At 35.5% G+C, this 18438-nt stretch overlaps 1 long non-coding RNA gene across 1 annotated transcript; it reads left to right on the top strand.

Annotated features, from left to right (window-relative positions):
- The first annotated feature begins 240 nt into the window (after positions 1 to 240).
- Positions 241 to 1634, top strand: LOC136362009 (uncharacterized). Its single transcript, XR_010743718.1, has 2 exons — positions 241 to 307; positions 1420 to 1634. It is a non-coding gene; the product is annotated as an uncharacterized lncRNA (long non-coding RNA).
- Positions 1635 to 18438: the final 16804 nt, after the last annotated feature.

Raw genomic sequence — 18438 nt, 5'->3', positions numbered from 1 at the left:
ATACTATTATAAACCACTGCATTTTAAAGAACAAATATGTGTGGGATTAAAATTTGCAACATGAAATCACAGCAGTATGTAGATTTCAGTTTTTTAGGAGATTCAGTGAAATTTTGAAACCTGCAGTAGAAAGCATGGACTGTTATGGAAAAAATTACATATTATAATAATACTTTCTTTCAGTATCAAAATTTAAAGAACTAAATATGTATAACAAGGAATATTCTCTCTCCCCGATTCCAGAACTGAAGCTGATTTTACTTCAATCTATCACATAGTATGTCATGCCATACTGAAAGTTATCCAGGTAAGGAAACTTACCACACTATTGCATGGTTGAGAACAAAACCAAGGCTAATGTTAAGAAGATTTTTTATGCCCTTTCAAAAATTTCTTAATAATTACCAAACCAAATAACATGAATCCACATAAGGAACTTCACTGATAAAACTTTGCAAAAAAAACGCTTTTCACTAGAACCTGTTAGTGTTTCTATTGACAATGTCATCAGTGTCAGTGGCTAAGTGGATATAAAGATCACTTGGCCTTCCAGCTCTTGAGGGGTGGCCTCTTTTTGGACTAAAGACACATGTAGCATAGAGAACTTCTATGTTACTGTTGTTACTACAAATCCTTTCTGGAAATAGAGAGCATCCACTTTAAATGACTTGAATGTAATATCTCATGTATATGCAATTCATAAAACACACATATTCCAGATTTTAGGTAGATTCTTGCATACCAATAAGTTGTTTTCTTTTTGGTGACCTGCTTGAAATATGTGTCTGCAATGCAAGCATACAAATAATATTTCTTTAGAAGGACTTAGTGGTGCTCTGCAACTCTTATTTGAGCTAAGCCCAATGCAGGAGGAAAGCAAATGTTCTAGTGGAGAAGTCATCACTCTGATCTACTGATCAAACACCACTGTTTAAATCAGCAATGGACGAAAGGTTCAAAACCAAGTTAAATGAAATTGAAAAAAAGAAATAAAATCTTCCCAGTTTTTATGTATTGTATTTGTTTTCATCTCATTCTATTTTCCTATCAGGCATTACCTGCATTCAGATCAAAGTGACCATGTCTGCTTTTCGCAGATACTTTGATTTTGAATGAAGGTTTAAATTTTCTTAAAATTTGCTTAATGTGTTATTTTTCACATTTTTACCAATATTTTTCCTGTTTGTTGTTTTTTATTCCAACGAATGGAGTTCAATAAGATATAAGACATGTTAATGTCATGTACTAGAGATCTGTTAGGAGCTCTTCATGCTCAACTGCACTTAAATTCAGTGGGAAGAAATTATGACATTTGACTGTTCTAGTTTGGACTGAGATTTGGATGAAATTTGCAGATAAGAGCATATTACTAGCTTGCAGTGTTACTTTCTGACTGCCTTTCAAACACTTTAATTCTAGAATTCTTCTGGAAACATTAGGTCCATTTCTGGAAATTATGTGCAATGAGATTCAGAACCCTTGAAGTAAAACATGCAGTGGTAGCTTATAAATTGTTTCTAATTGATTAATTCCAGTCGTGCTCTATATAGAATGTGCACAGACTTCTTTGCAAGTTGTGTGAATTCTGCCAGTGAAAATCAAGAAAGAAATAAAAACTATTTGTTGCATGAAAATGTACATACTAAAAATAGATTTGTATACAGTTGAAATGCAAGATGCAAGAGTCATCACGTGCATCATTCATTTAATCTTGTATTCCATTAATTTACACCAACTTTCTCCAGACACGAAGACTGTAGCAATTAAAATAGAAATAAACTCAAGGAACCTATTTATTTTTTAAGACTCTCATTTTTAAAGCTTTCAATGAAAAATATTAATAAATTAAAATGTTAAATACACAAATATTATTAATATTAATAATAAACTAAGAAAAATGAAGGGCTATATATTAATTTTATATGCCTACTGGTATTTTTTAAAATATATTTATGATACATATTTTCAATCACTTAAGGTGTCCTAATCTGGTGTGACTTAACTGAATATGTTCTTTAAATTTGGGTTTAAATCTTGGTGGGTTTTTTTTTTTTTTTTTTTTTTTTTTTTTTGTTTTTTTTTTTTTTGTGTTTTTTTTGGTTTTTTTTTTTTCTTTGTGAGAACACACTACCTTTGATTTAATTTTTTTGACACTGTGCCCACTGCACAGTAGAAAAAATAAAGTGTAATTGTAGTTTTGTCCTTAACAGCACAGGACAAATAAATGTCAAAATCAAATGGTGGTATCCCCCAAGGGAAAATATACTTCAGTTATGAAATATTCTTCCCCAGCTCCCATTACTATTCCCATGAACACCTGGGTGAAGCTGCCTCAGGACCTAATCAGATACTGATCATTTGCATATAATAAAAAATCATGCAAAGAGGCTTTAGCCCATTCTGAGAAAAAGTGCATAATATATCTTTAAAAGGTTCTGTCTTAAAAACTGGTGTTACTGTGGCTCTGGATGAATGGTTTGAATAGGACAGGCTTGGTGAGAAATGGACATCTGCTTATATTGTTGGTGTCTTGTCAGCTTAGCACCGCATTTAATAAACCTCTTTGGAGGTGGCGTCATGCTATTTTTTGATACATATCTTAAAAAGGCAGTGATATTGATAAAATTTCAAACTGTCTCAGGACCAATAATAATAAAAATCATATATAAAAAAAGTCATTAAGGCAGTTTGAAAAAATGAGATGATTTTAGGGAAAAGGGTCTCCTTTGGCTTTATTAGCACTCTTAATTACATTATTACTCAAAGCAAGTGAAACCCGTCACTGTTGGTTTATAAATATATTGTGATATTCTTTGTTATATAAAATCCTGAACAGCTTGAAATTGTGAATTGTCTTCAGCTACTGTTATATTCAAAAGACTTGATAATTCCTGAAGTTGAATTAAACCTTTCATGGTTATCACAAAAATACGGGATGTGGTGTGATAACTAACCAGTTTGTATTTCATATCACATTGATTTTAATCGGAAAATAAATGTTGAGAAATGTTGTGGGCCAAATAAAAATATAATGTATAGACATAAACAGACAGACAGACTTGTAGACAGACAGAAAAATACTTTCATGTCATAACAAATTTTAGATAATTTTTTTATGAAGAATACAGGCTGACAGGGAGAGTAAGGAAAACTTTTTGAAGTGGAGGAGCTACCTTTTTCTCTTTGTCAGCTAAGCAATTATTTACTTTCAAGCAGTTTTGTTTTGAAATTTAATTTGGTTTTCTGCAGAAATAGATACAAATTTAAAAGAGATATTTCAAATTATTTCAAAATATTACAACATATTCCTGGTAATGATACTTAGAGAGAAATTTGAAAGCTCCTTTTTTCTGCCTTAGTTTTCATTGAGTTTTTTGGGGGTTTGAAAATTATTTTAGTATCTTAAATGCCATCATTTTCCTAGGATATGTAACTTGTTTTCTGCCCAGATCTAATTCTGAAATTAAGTAATTCTTTAAATTGAATCTGCCTGCACATTTTGCCCTTGAGAGTTTTTTTTTTATGTGAATGGTTTGAGTAGGTAGAGTCTGAGTAAATGTAAAAGAGAAAAGGTTAATTCTCCTCCCACAAAACCACAAGGTTTTGGTGGTGGGGCCTCTGGAAAGGATGAGATGGGAGCATGCTGTACTGAGATGAAGAAGTGAATCTATATCTTTTCAGCTCTTCTGGGAATTTAATTGTACTCCCTCTCCCTTTCTTGTGGCCCATGTGCTGTCTTTAGGTGAGCAGATAATACGCTGTTACTGAGGAGGCTGCTGAGGAGCTCTTCTGAGAGGCAGCTAAACCAGACCGTCCAACTCCTATCAAGCATTTTGCATAGTGTTTATACACTTGCTCCTCATTCTTTACTGCTCTTCTCCCTCTTCAGATATCTATCTGACATACTGATACAGAAACATATGGAGACTTGTATCTGATAAAGTCTTACCATGGTATCTCCTGCCTGCTGGGGACCACTTTTGCTACTAATCGAGTGGAAAGCCTCATCTCCCTCCTGTGCCACTCACTGTACTGACAGGATGCCAGTGCATCCAAAGAAAAAGACAGAGAGAAAGTTGTGAGAAGAAAAGAAGTGGGAGAAGGTCCAGCAACCCTAGCTTTCTGCTCCTGGGTGTCTCCTGTGGAAGTGCAAAGACTATCGAAGGTATAGTTATGTGTCAGCAGATGACAGTGCAAGAAAAAGATGAAAGAGGATACTGAAGCAGGGTGAATTTTAGTTAAATTAATGAAGAGGGCACGCACAGAACAATCATGTGCCTTTAGCATTTCAGGACGGCAAGGCCACAGGCAGTCATGTTGCAGCAAGGCTGAAAACATCTGCATTCTGTTTCACCCTCTAGTTTTGCCCCAGGAAGATCTGAGTGAGCTAAGTAGTTAGGCATCCTTCTAAAGGTTCTTCTAGTAGCTTCCCAGCCAGGAAATAACAAGTGGGAAGAGCTGGCTAATAACAATACAACAGGCAAGAACACAGTCCATGCAACAACTCTTACTTTCCACCCAGCTTTTGGTACAGATGTGCACAGTATTACTCAACCAAACCAAAGACACACCTACTTTCATGTTTTAGTTCAGTTCAAGAACAAATTTCCTGATAACCCTCTTTTAGTGAGCTTTCACTCACTTTGTGGGGCATCTCAGGGATCTCAGCTCTCTATTCTTCTGAGATAAACAATGTTGGAACTGATAACCTCCTGTTCACATGTTAATAGGCATCCAGGCTCTGGGACCCCATTACAGCCAGCCAGAATAAAAACTTCAAACCACATAGAATTTGATGTTGATTCCACATATCAGTGGTGTCATTCCACAAATCCACCCTTGCCAAGTTATGTACTCCTTCTACAGATATAGCTGATTATCTTTGCTTTTGAATGAACTTATCCATCTTATGTTTCAGATGCCTGTTTATTGAAAATATGACAGAAATAGCAAATTTCAACCAACATAATTTCTTAAAAAACAGGTTAGATTCAGTGAATGTTCTTAAAAGAAGATACAATTAAAATCAGATGTTTTAAACTAATTTGTTTATCTAAATTATTTTAAGTTTCTTCTTTGAGATGTAAATTTACGGCGACCATTTGTCCTCATTCTACTCTTTCTTAATTCTGTCATTCTTTTAGATTTTTAAAATATATAATTTATTTCTTATTTCCTTGTCATGCATTACATAAACACAAGTATTTCCACAATATTTTTTTCTTTTTTTCAGTCTTGTCTCTTCTGCTTCCCATTATGACTTAAGAGGGCTTAATTCCCACTTTCTGCCTTGTGTATGTGAATGTTCACCTAAACACATATTGTTAAGTTTTAAAGAGATGTAATTATGTTTTAATATCAACATTGGGGCAGCTTAATAAGAGAAGTAGTGTTGTCACCTTCCCAAGCCTAGTTTTCCATCTGTTTTCAGCCTTAGGCATTGCATCCATTTACGGTCTGTTAGAAATTGCAGGTTTACTTCACAACTATAAAAAGAAAGAAATAATATTTTTCTTTTCATGGAAAATATTTTATTCAAAAGTTTAGAATATGGAGAATTTCAGTGTGACATATGGGCTACAGATTACATGAAGTAAGTCAATCTGGCCTATTGCCTTAAAGCTCAACTGGTCCTTTGACACCATTAGAGCCCAAGCACTGGTGTAATTCAGAAAATCTGCATGCAGTTGAGTCATCGTTTGTATTGTATGGTAAATGAGAAATATAAAATTTGATTATGTGCTTTTAAGATCACAATTTTCCTCACTGAAATGGTGACCAGGCGTTGGAACAAGCTCCTCAGAGGAGTAGTGGAATCACCATTCCTGGAAATGTTCAAGAAATATCTAGATGTGGCACCTAGGGATATGGTTTTGTGGTGAGGTTGAAGTGTTAGGTTAAGAGTTGAACTTGGTGATCTTGTAGGTCTGTTCCAACCCTAAAAATCATATGTTATTATGATTTATTTAGTTGCAGATTGGGATAGGTAGGTATATAGGTATAAATGAAGATATGTAGATAGGTAAGTAGATAGATAGATAGATAGATAGATAGATAGATAGATAGATAGATAGATAGATAGACAGACAGATAGATGGAAACCTTGCTCCTGAAAAGGAGCATATTCTGAATATGCATGCCTGTCAACACAGTCTAAAAACTGACATAAAGCAATGCAACTGCTACTGACCTAAAGTCATTCAGTTGCTAAACCATAAGAAAGTACTAGAGGCAGGATTGCGTAAGTGATTATACTGTCTTTGTTTTTGTATATTGTTTTTTCCAGCTTACGGCTACCATACGTTTTCTGATTTTCTTGCTGTTGATCTGGGTGAAGAAGGGTTGCATTTGCTATTGTTGCTGAGAAGATATGTATAACTTGCAGGAAGGTTAAAGCTTGCTTGGAGGAGACACCATGCCTTATCCCACTTGGAGGATTTATCTGTATCTCAGGTAGGTAAGCAACAGAGAGTGGCTGAACCTTTCAGCCTTCCATTTTTTGGCTCCTGCAGTCATTTAATGGCTCCTGGGTAAAACTGAGATACCTTTGTGGCTTTTTTTACAATGCAGACAGCATGATTGTGAAAACAGAGGCATCCCTCTGCCATGGTTCTGGAGGCACAGCTGAACTGGGTGGGGACTGTCTTGATTCACAGCAACAGCACATGCATGGGATGCAGGCTAGCTCCACTATTGTCCAGCTTCTGCTTACACAGATGCTCCTTTACTATAGACTGCAAAGTCACATATGTAGCCTAGAAAAGATCTGGTGCTGAAGTGTATATACTCAAACCCTAGATTAATGCATTTCTATGGGGTGAGTTCTCTTTCCTGAAGGGTAATTATATGCTACATATTTACTTCCTTTAATTTCATTTTTAATGAGAGGAACATTGAGGGGCAGATTTTCAGATGTTGCAGATGGTCTTTTTTCCCTTGGCCTGTGTGGACCAGCAACAGCAAAAACTCGCTGAAAACTGTCCCTGATTAATGAGCACATAATCTTGGTTGTGGCGATGCCAACTCTCTATACTCTTGCTCTGTAGGACTGATTTCAGAGCTAATCCTTGCACCTGTGTGGGCCAGCAGTTTCACAAACTCATTAGTTCCAGTGTGGGCAGGGCTGCCCAGCTGTAGAGGGGGTCAGGACTTTCCCTGCAAGCTTAGGGCTGTTTGCTTGCAATGAGTCACCACGGAGGCGTTCAGTCACGTTTATTATGCTTTGGCAACCATCATCCTTGTTCCTATCTCCTGTACTTAGGAGACAAATAAAATCAATCATTTTTTTTTTTTAATGTTTAGGAAATACTTCCATAAACAAAGAGTGTGTTGGAACAACAGGTGCAAGTTGTCTGACTTTATCATGTGCAGGCACATTTCTCAAAGATATTGCTGTAATGGTAAGGAGTCGACAAAGGCAAATTTATTGTAAGTTTCATATATAAATTCTAGGTCAGTTCTTTTCATGAGTAGAGATTATGTGGTTCTCTTCCTCCTGAAAAATTCTTTTTTTTCTGAAAGCTTCCATTGTGCTAGATGAAGTAGAGATTAAAAACACTAGCTGCTTTATTCAAAACATGTTTGACTTAAATTACAATAAATTACTTTGCAGCCAGACATCTGAAAGCCATGTGCTAAATAAGCCGTACATTATGTTAAAAATCCCCTGAAGTTGTAGGAATATGAGAGGCAAAGAGGAAGAAGATGATTTTGGCAGCTGTAGTCAATACATTGAGGCTGAACTGAGCTTTGCTTACATGGTCCTTCTAAGAAGGAAGACATATGCCTTGAGTGTGATTCGAGTATGGCGCAAAGACAAGCTGATGCGGAGGTCATGGCTGTTGGCAGATATTGCTGCAGAATGAGGCACAGGTTCCAGACAGGGAGCTGGGGTCTGCTTACCACATATGCACATATGTTCTGGTACATTTTAAAATCGTTTAAATCGTGCTGAGCTTTAGAGGTTCCTCTGGCTACTCCACAGAAATATGCTCTAAGTAGCAAATGACACTCACTGCACCCATTTTGTTCCCCTGAATTCTGTTAAAAGCTTTGTAGAAATGTGCAAAGGTATAGGGCAAGGCTGTTACTGTTGGAACAATAAGCTGGCATCATCAAATAGAAATGCACTTCTTTTGTGAACTTCCTAGCTGATTATTATTTATCAATTTAATTAATATGCCTGAAATTTGCAACTGTATTATTCATCCAGGAAATAGAAAGCTCCTCCATCAGCCTGAGTGAAATGATTTTTAGCACAGAAAATAATGCTGCAAGGTGGTGCAAACAGTGTGGCATGGCGAATTATGCACAGAGTACTCTAATTTCTAAAAAGGGTCTAAGTTTTCAAGCACTTTACTTGAACAAGAAGATTTAATTTATTTGTTATTTTATGAAGCATTTTTATGTGTAGAAAAAGTGCTACTTGTTTGCACATGCTGGTTATGTGGCATTCTTACATGATTTCATGCTTTGCTGATGGAAAATTAGACCCTTGTGTATTATAAAAGAATAGAAGATAGCTATAGAATCAGGATGCGATTGCCTCAGGACATTCTGTTGACAGCTAGAAATATATACAGACAAAGCAATGTCACTGGATGCTAATGTGAACTATACAAGTTGATGAGTACTGTAAATCCCTGTAAAAAGAGAAATCTATACCCTTTTATTTTGCAGGGTTTTGCCTTTAAAATTACCACTAATAGCACTTATGTAATTGTGTTACATATAATCATTATTAAGATTTTATAATTATGGACATGATTAAGCACTGATATATGTTTTTGATAATATATCTATATTCAGGAAAAAATAACATTTACTTGTTTACCAAACCTTTGCTTCACATTTAGTTGAAGCTCTTATTAATTTAAGGGGGAAATTTGGGTATGTAGGGAATGCCAGACTGATCCAGTATTGACTTAGAGAAGCAGTGCTCAGTTTTGAAACTAAAGCAAGATACATCAAATTAGCCCCAGCATTACAGGAGCCTATCTGGCCTTTTGATGTTTTCTACCTCATCCCCTATAATAAGCCCAGATGTTCCAAATAGATGAGATCTCAGTAAAAAAGCAGGAATTTGTTTCTACCGAGCCTAATTCCATCATTACCAAAAGATTGCAATACTGTATTGTTACTGAGGTGTAAATATTTGGTTTGCTGCTTCCATTTTCTGAAAGACTCTCTTAACAACTCAGCCCAAGTCAAGCTGTTTTGATATTGCCTGCTTCTGTCCATCTTTCTTATTTGTTTAATCTTTAAAAACACAGCAGATGTGTAAGACTGCAACACACTACCTACACAAAAAACTCTGTCTTCCCAGCTATATTATCATGATAACACTTTGGACATCAAATATTTATCCTAATTACAATTCTGCTCTAATCTGAATATATTTTATATGTCAGTAACACTGTGTCTGAGAGAAGAAAGAAATATTTTGTTCTCAGATACATTGCTGGTGAGGCAGAATCACCGTGACTCTGACCCTGGGAAAAAGTGGGCAGCAGCAGGGCCTAGCCATATATTTTTCATTTGAACCAGTAACCTGAATTTACTTATATGTTTATTATTTTTTTGTTTAATTGTTCATTAATCTCATATTTGCTTACTAGGTAAGTATTTACTCATTCTAGCCATTTTATTCCAACTACCATTGTTCCATACATGGAAATTAGAAGAAGTGCACCATCTCTTAATACCTTGAAGATCTGAAGTTGTCATAGGTGTAAATGTCATGTCCTGTATCTGGAGGAATCTTTTAAAGCTGGAAGGAGTTTTAATATGAACAGGTCAAATGTCTAGCACTTATATTGTCTTCTTTTCTTGTTAGAAAGCAATCATGGAATTAAAATCTGAAATGTACCAAAAGTCATATTTGGTTTAGAAAAATAATTAAAGGCCAGCAAAAGTTTCATGAACCAAATTGTCTGGCATAGTGTAGAAAAGAGTAACAAATCCACTGGAGGATAAAAAGCAGGTTCTAGTAGGGCAAGCTTTACAAAGCAAAATTCAGATTTTTCTAAAGGAGAACAAATTTAACATTCTAAATTCTGTATTTTAAAAGGCTTTTACAAGCCTTCTTTGAGGTTGACTATTATGATCTCTAAGTATTTGTTGGATAACAGACAAGAATTATTTTAGGAAAATAGACCTTCAAGACAAGGAAAAGGAATGGAAGAATTTTTTTTTCCATAAGAAAGGCTAGGAATGGTTCATGGATTAATCTGTGGTCCTGTATTGTGTAATATAGTTATTAATAAATTACATTTGAAAATATAGCATAAATGAACAGAAGATTACTATGGAATCAGGATGTGATTGCCTCAGGGGTAGAATAAAGCAAGTAATCAAACTTTGCAGAACATTAGTAAAGCTTGTGAGGAATTTCAAGATGACCTATTTAAAGTGGGCAATAGAAAACACCATTTCAAACAAAACTCAAAATTATTACTATTATTATTATTATTGTTATTGTTATTTCAGAAACCTTGAAAACTTTAGGGGTAGTTCAGGGAACTTTTCTGCTCAGTGTTTGATTGTTGTTAAAAAAGGGAATTAAATATTCATATATTAACAAGATGGAGAAAGAATTTAAAACTTTTTAGTGTCAAGATATGAAATTAAGGTATGATTTTTGTAGAAGACACTGTGTAGGGTCATTGCTGCCCTTGCAGAGATGTGGAGGAGCAAACGTGGCATCTTAAAACTGTGCAATGGGAATTTAGTGTGTTTTGCTTCAGAGAAGAGAATAACAAAAAACAATTTAGGATCAGATAAAAGAAAAAGAGATGGTAATGGTCTGTTCTTGCCTTGCAAAGCAGAAGGATGGCCAAAATTGAAGGGTAGTGAATCCAAATCTTGTAAATAGAAATATATCTTCACATGCAGATTAAGCCAAGAAACTGGTGCTGGGAGGTCACAAGTTTGACAGAAATCCAGTACAGGGTGGAAATTTTTCAAATTAACAAATGTATCCAGATAATCCTGAGTGAACTAACAAAACCTCCTGGAACGCAGAACCCCACTCATCAGAAAAAAATCCAGTCCTGGAAAGAACATAAATTCTTCAGATTCAGATTTTGTACCAAATGTTAGCCATTAGCAATATGGAGGCTGTTTTCCTGGGGACAGGTGGTCTGCTTTATGACTAGAGTGGAGTCTCTTGCCCCACTTTCTGAGGAGGCATGTAGTGTTGACAAGTGTCAGGGTAGCAGCTGCTACAATAAATGAAGGGAATTTTGGCAAACTATTCTCTAGTAAGGTATTTCCTGTGCTCCTGCTAAATCCTTTCTACTTGACAAGCCTTCCCTGGACACCTTAGAGTAAGGCTGCCCTGGCTAGCTATTACTAGCCACTTCCAAGCCTACATACTCCCAGCTGCTCTGGGCTCCAACTGCAGAGGAGGAGGGAAAATATGGGCAAGTGTAGCCATGGTTACCAGTCCAGGGAATGAACAGATTTTAAATATGTTAATACCCACTGATGTTTTTATGCAAAAAGTACTGAAGAATCTTTTGGGCAAATGCATTCTAATAGCCAGTTCTCCCAAGATGGTAGTCACCTCTCCATTGAGAGCTACTTGCAGGTACCTCCACTTATGCTGTGTAATGCCAGTATTTCCATCCCTCTATGGAAGGTCCTTGTTGCGGATAAGGACTTGAACAAATTGAATATGTAGAAGTGCATTAATAAATAAATTTCACTGGTACTGCATTTATTTTATGTAGTACTTCATTAATACAAATGAAGTTTCTTCTCAAATTCCCACCTCCTGATTTTCCTTCTTCATTCCATCCTTTCTATCTATATGATGTTGTAATTCATCAACACAAGCTTCACAACGCTGTTATAAATAATTTACTGAGCTGTGGAACCAAGATACTTTATACCATACACAATAGTTCTATATTAAAATACTTCTAATCCGTAAGTAAACTCAAATTAGACATTAGCACTATTAAGATCAACTGCATACATAAGCATTGGATAACCTTTTCTATAGCCTCAAATAAATTGGAACCCCCTAAACAGCATTGCTACAAATTAGTCTGATTCAGGTTGGTATCCCTTGCACACTCAGGTTCCTATTTAATTAATGAAGAATTAATTTAAAATGTGGAGTAAGAATTTAGAAGCAAAATTTTCTTTTCTAAACATGGATGTATTAACAGAGGTTAGTATCTATATGTTACTACCTCTAGTGTTAGAAAATTCTAGGAATGCTTTTAGGAACCATCAGACAGTAATTTTACTAGCTGCAATTTTTAAAATAACAGCTGTAAGAACAAAGCAGCTAAAGATTATTTCTCCTTTACTGTTTTAACATCTCACTCTTTGCATTTAATTGAAATGAAGTGAGTAGCCACAACTCTCACCTTCAACCCATCCTGCTTCCAAAATTTTTTGTGAAATCACTTCAAATTTATTATACCAAAAGTGCCATCTGAAAAAATTGTAAAATTGGCCAAAAATTACTAGCTTAGTATTATTTTGTTGCATTCATACTTGCTATTTAACTGTGTTCTGTTATGTCTTTAAAATTAACTTCTAATTAGTATAATTGTTTTTTGAAAGGCTAGATTCTTTCTTTGTTATATGCCTATAGACCTCTAAGGATATGGATAACAAATACATATTTTGATTTAATTTCCTTTTTTGGGGAATAACCTTAATATAATATATGTATATATATATATATTTATATAACATATTTTAATATATAATACTTCTAACATACCATTCTGCATAAGAAAAAAATTCCTAGTAGAAAGACAAACTAGCAACATTTCAGGGAAAAAAGTGAAAATATTGTACCCCTAAAAATAATTTAAATGTACATTAAAATGTAAAGGCAAAATGGTAGAGTTCAAACAGTTGTTGAAAGAAGCAAAATTTTATGAATTTTTTTGTAGTGAGAGCTCAGTGTCAAACCAAATATTGGAAGATAGAAGACTAATGGAATTTTTCCTTTTCATCCAGGATACTGACAGTATTTCTAGCCCTGCCTCTTAAATCTGGAAGATGTGGTGATAACAGTCCCTTTAAATTAAACAGTTGAATTTGTGACTTGCTCATGTTAGGTGAAAAATGTTACCTGTATTCATAAATGGCCCAGGGCCAAATTGAGCCCATACATATGCCCCTTTCCAGACCACTGAATGCCTCTAAGTGGCCATCACACTTGATAAATTGTAAATGGATGCAAACCTTCATATTTCTGTGTTCAGTTATGCATTCTTAAACCACAAAATGAGCTGAGTACTGGACAGAGCATACACCCCTGGAGCCACTCAGAAGACATATGGCATAATCCAAGGCAGGTGTTTGTAAATCCAAAAGATCACATTAGACCCCTTAGGCTACAATCTGAATGACAGCAGTGGGATTTTATAGTTTATCTAGGACCCTAAATTAAGTTGTCACCCTTAATTTGTGGGATAACATCTACCAGGGGCAAAAACAAGTTAGAAACTTTTTCTTCTTTTACAGATTCAAGTATTCCAGTTGCTGAATTCTCTTACTTGTAATGAATGTGTTTAAATCATCATTTAACTCTTAGTTAAGACTTCGTTGTTTTTTTTGCAAAAAATTAATTTCTAAGAATAGAAATAGGTGTCCAGTGAACAGTCAATGACTATGAGATTTTCGAGATTGTCTGGGACATGCAGTTTTTTTTCCAGCTAGATCAGTCGAACACATACTGAATTATGGAAACTCCTTTTGATTGATGAGTTCGGATCAGCTTTGGCAGATGCACATTAAAAAGGAGTAGATGAATACATATAAACCATTGAGCTTAGCAGAAAGTACTGCTCAACACTGTAAACTGCCAACTTTATCATCTTTAAGTAAAAAATACAGTTTTTCTTCCCAACAAAGACTTTTTATAAAAGCAATAAGGTAACTGCATGAAGTGTGCTTATCATGATATAATCACACCCCAGGGGGAATGAGAGGTGCTCGGCTGCACCTCATGCTTTGTAATGACCCAGGGGTGTGATTATCTTATGATAACCACACTCCCTGTCATGCCTTATTGCTTATATATTCCACATGTCATAATGAATCCTGAAGCACTTTCTAGGCCTCGTAGCAAAGGCAATGACTTTGAAGTATAGGAAGTAGTCAGATTTTCTAGGTACATACAGATTAATATTGTATACATTAGGAGGAATTATGAATGACTACTTATCTGTACTAGCCAGGCCATAGTTTTTTAACTGTTTCTAGGTTCTGTAGGTTTCATGTGGTATGTTATGGGAATGTTCTTAAATTTTTCTCTGGAAGGGTAGCACAAGAAGTATGAAAGGTTGACCACCATATTTCAGGACTGTGGGGAAAGATAGCTGCAATGACATTGCAATCTTTGCATTTTCCTGTTGAGATAATTCTATAAAGTCATATAGAAGTATAATAATCTGATTTTACCACAAAAATCTTTGTATGTTTATGAGCCACTTAATTGAATATTGAAGTAACTGATTAAAAAAACCTGAACTTTGATATACAAGATATTTTCAGAGGAAGGAAAAGAGCTTGGGAGACCTGTGTTTACAATGCTAACTGAATATCTCATCAATTTCTCTTTTACTGAAGCAATATGAAGGAGTTGTGGGTTATTTGGAAACGTTATTTAAAAAATAATCTACACTTCAACAATAAAAATAGTAATAAATCCTAATGAAAATGATTGGGGTTAATAACAGGTCCATAAGGAACAGGGAGATCAAGAGGCTTCTGAATTCACAATTAAGGGTTGACATAAAAGACAACAGGATAATAAACTAAGCAATTATCTTTGATATACCTTATGGTATAATAGCACCACAGGGTGAATCTGTACCTCAGGGAACGGGATTCTCAGTAACTTTGCAACCTTGTTAATCTGATGTATGTAGCAGTCAACGTTTAAATACTACTACACTTGTCAGGAAAATCTACAGTCCTGTTTTCTTCCTGTCATCATAAATGGGTTGATAAAGATGATGGCCTATCATTATGGCCATTGATTCATTGCACGCGTCAGCTCTGAGATCAGCCAAGTTAACTGCAGGCCACCACAAGTTACTCTGTGTGTCTAAAATAAAGCTTATTTAGTTCTATAGTGTGCAAATGGAGTATTACTGATTACCATAAAGGTCAGACATGCACGTTTTAACTGGTGGTAATGAGTAGTTTTAAAGATGTTTGAGTCTTTTCTTAATCTTGCCATGTCACAAGCCTTCTATTGTTATGCACCAAAGAATGTGCCTTTAATTGAACCATTTGCCCTATTTTATCTTGATCATAGAGTGGGTTGTGTGATGTTAGTGCTGATAAACGCCTACCACATGTCCTAATAATTACTAGCCTTCAGTATATTGTCTAGTGAAGTAACACGAAGTTTGTCTGTAAAACAAAAAGACTCCAAAATGTTGAAAGCAATACTGAAATAGTTTTGTGTACTGTATCAAACTGCTCTAAATGTGAGCTCTCTGAAAGTGGAGTATATATTAAAAAAACCCCTTTCAATTCTGATTCATGAAAATACAATCACTTGCAGTTTCACGCATAACAGTTCTGAGCAATTTGTTCTTCATATATTTCGTAAGAAAGAGCTGTATTAAAACATGATGAAATCAAATAGTTCAGAATGGTGATAATCACAAATATTGAAACAGTTGCATAAAATACTATTTGTGTGTGTATCTGTGTATTTCAAAAAAAATGAGAAGAAATCTACTAGTATTTAAAGTCTGAGTGTGACAATGTCAGTATCACTACAAATTTAACCTCCATCCCCTCCATCTTTCAAGGCTATGTGTTTAATGTAGAGTTATTTATAATATCCTGAAATAATACCTTTCCAATTCCCTTCTCTCCCTATCAGATAAAAAACCAAGCAATGTCATCAATGTCTCCACAGAGGTGAGAAATTTTAAAAGATAATGTAAATTACAAGATCAGTATGGTGTGCTAGTGTAACATTTTTTAGTTGTTCAGTTTCAAATATCAATGAAATCCTTGGGAAAGTAGAGAGTTTCCTTGTCTTTGCATTTTTTTATTTTAAAAACATTCCAAAATATTGATGTTACCACCATAGGGGTTATCCAATTTTTTTATCATTATTCTCAGCAGTTTCTTCTTTTTCTTTTTCTTTTCCTTTTTTTTTTTTTTTTTTTTTTCCCTTCAGAGAGGGGTCTTATATTTGCCAAATTTTACTTTTCTTTAACTCCTTGTAAGTCTTTTGTAGCATTCCAGTCAAACAACACGCAAAAATGCAAACCTAAGTGGAACAAATGAAACTTTTCTGAATTCTTTCACAAGCAAAAATTCTCTAAGATGAAACTGTCTGAGTTCATATACCTCTACCTGATATATAAATGTCCTGAAACCAAATAAGAAAAAAGGAAAAATGGGTTGACTTGTTTTTTGTTGGATTGCGGTTTTTATGCATATCAAAGTCAAATGAACAGCAAATTGAGAAGAATTCACTTATGGTTAGAAATGCAGCGATATTCATAACTACATAATTGTGTAAATCTGTCCTTATTTATGTGAACTTCTTGTAAGATTTACTTCAGGGTATAACCTGTGAAGTGTTAATGATCTTACACTTGCAGTCCTGACTGTCATATCAAATTATAGCACTGTTGGGTTTATTTTTCAAGTAGTTGCAACATGGATTAAACTTTGTTGTATCTACTACTAAGCAATTCATTAAATGGGTTAGAATCATTGCTGATTATTAAAATTATTAATATGATATCAATGGCTTAAGTATATGATTCTGCTGCCAATATATAATTAGATGCTTTTTAATATCATCATGCATAAAAAAGGTTTTTCATTAAGTTATACTGTGATTCAAATAATTTTATGTTGAGGTAATTTAACAAAAAATCTGTAGACTAAAATCAGTAATAAATATAAAAAGCTATCAGCTATTTATCTTCCTCAAGTTACAAGAATTTTTCAGATAGTTTTGCTTGTAAAAATGTATGCTTTCATATGCCCTTAATAGAAGTGTGTAGTACTGCAAAAAATGACAGATTTTTAATCCATATTATTAAAGTTTCTGATTCTATTCTCATAGAATATTTCTGTTCCATGTCTGTGGTATAGGTGCTACCAATGTACTCAAGTGAGAGAAGTATCAGCCTTTCTTTATGACATGTCAGTACAGCTAGAAAATTACTAATTGGGTTATTTATTACTCTTGAACTGTAAGATTGTTGATGTGTATATATTTATATATACATTTTAAGACTGATTGTGCAGCAGGAAAAATTTCCATAGAAAACATGCTTTTTAGGGCAGCAAGCTTACCAAGTGAAACCATGTCATGGTTTGACACAGGCCCAACACGAGGCACCCATGAATGTTGCTCACTCACCCTGCCTTGCCACAGCTGGGCAGAGGAGACAAAAATAAATTAACAAAGGGTTAATGAGTTGAGATAAGGACCAGAACAAAAACTTTAAGGGCAAAGCAGGTGCAACTTAAAGTTACAAAGTGGCTTTATTACTACCAGAATCAGAGGAGGAAAATGAGAAGCAAAAGATGCCCTTAAAAACATGTTTACTTCCCCCAGCCCCTCCCTCCTTCCTACTGACAGCACAGGGAGACGGAGAGTGGGAGTTTGGTCAGATTATCACCTGAGGTTTTCTTCTGCTGCTCCAGAAGAGTCCTTCCCATGGGAGGGACCCCATGGGAGACTCCGTGAACTTCTCTAGCCTGCATCCGCTTTCACAAACAGCAGTCCTGACAAAACCGCAATGTCAGTCCCTCCCACGGGCACACAGCTCTCCCAAAACTGCTGCAATGTGACTCTCCTTTCCCCGGGATGCAGGCCTCCAAGGACAGGCTGCTCCAGCTTGGAAGCAAGGGCCCTTCTCACAGCCTCCTCCAGGTATCCACTTGCTCCACCTTGGGGACCTCCCCCATGGGCTGTGAGTGGATCTCTGCATCCCTGTGGATCCTCATGGACTGTAGATGGATCTCTGCATTCCCTGTGGATCCTCATGGGCTGTGGATGGATCTCTGCATCCCCTGTGGAACCCCAAGGGCTGCAGGGGCACAGCTGCTTCACCATGGTCATCAGCACTGTCTGCAGAGGAATCTCAGCTCTATGGCTAGGACCCCCTCCTGCCCCTCCTTCTCTACTGACCTTGGTGTCTCCATGTTGTTTTCCCTCACATGTTCTCACCTCCTCCTCTTCTCTGGCTAGAAAAAACTGGTGTCTTTGTTTTGAATTTTTTCTTAAATATGTTATCACACAGGCATTACCAGCATCCATAATTGGCCCAGAAAAGCCTCCTCCTTTCCTGTTTAAGTTGATTTTTAAGACCTGTTAGAAGACCTGATAGTCAAGGTATAATAGAGGTTGGTGACTGCTATGCAGAGGTACTTTAATGTTTTTTAGATATTGTAATTAAAATGTATCTCTTACTT

Source organism: Sylvia atricapilla, chromosome 5 (genome assembly GCF_009819655.1).
Source record: "Sylvia atricapilla isolate bSylAtr1 chromosome 5, bSylAtr1.pri, whole genome shotgun sequence".
Classification (NCBI taxonomy): Eukaryota; Metazoa; Chordata; class Aves; order Passeriformes; family Sylviidae; genus Sylvia; species Sylvia atricapilla.
The sequence above is the reverse complement of the archived record's forward strand: the minus strand, read 5'-3'. Positions and strand labels throughout refer to the sequence as shown.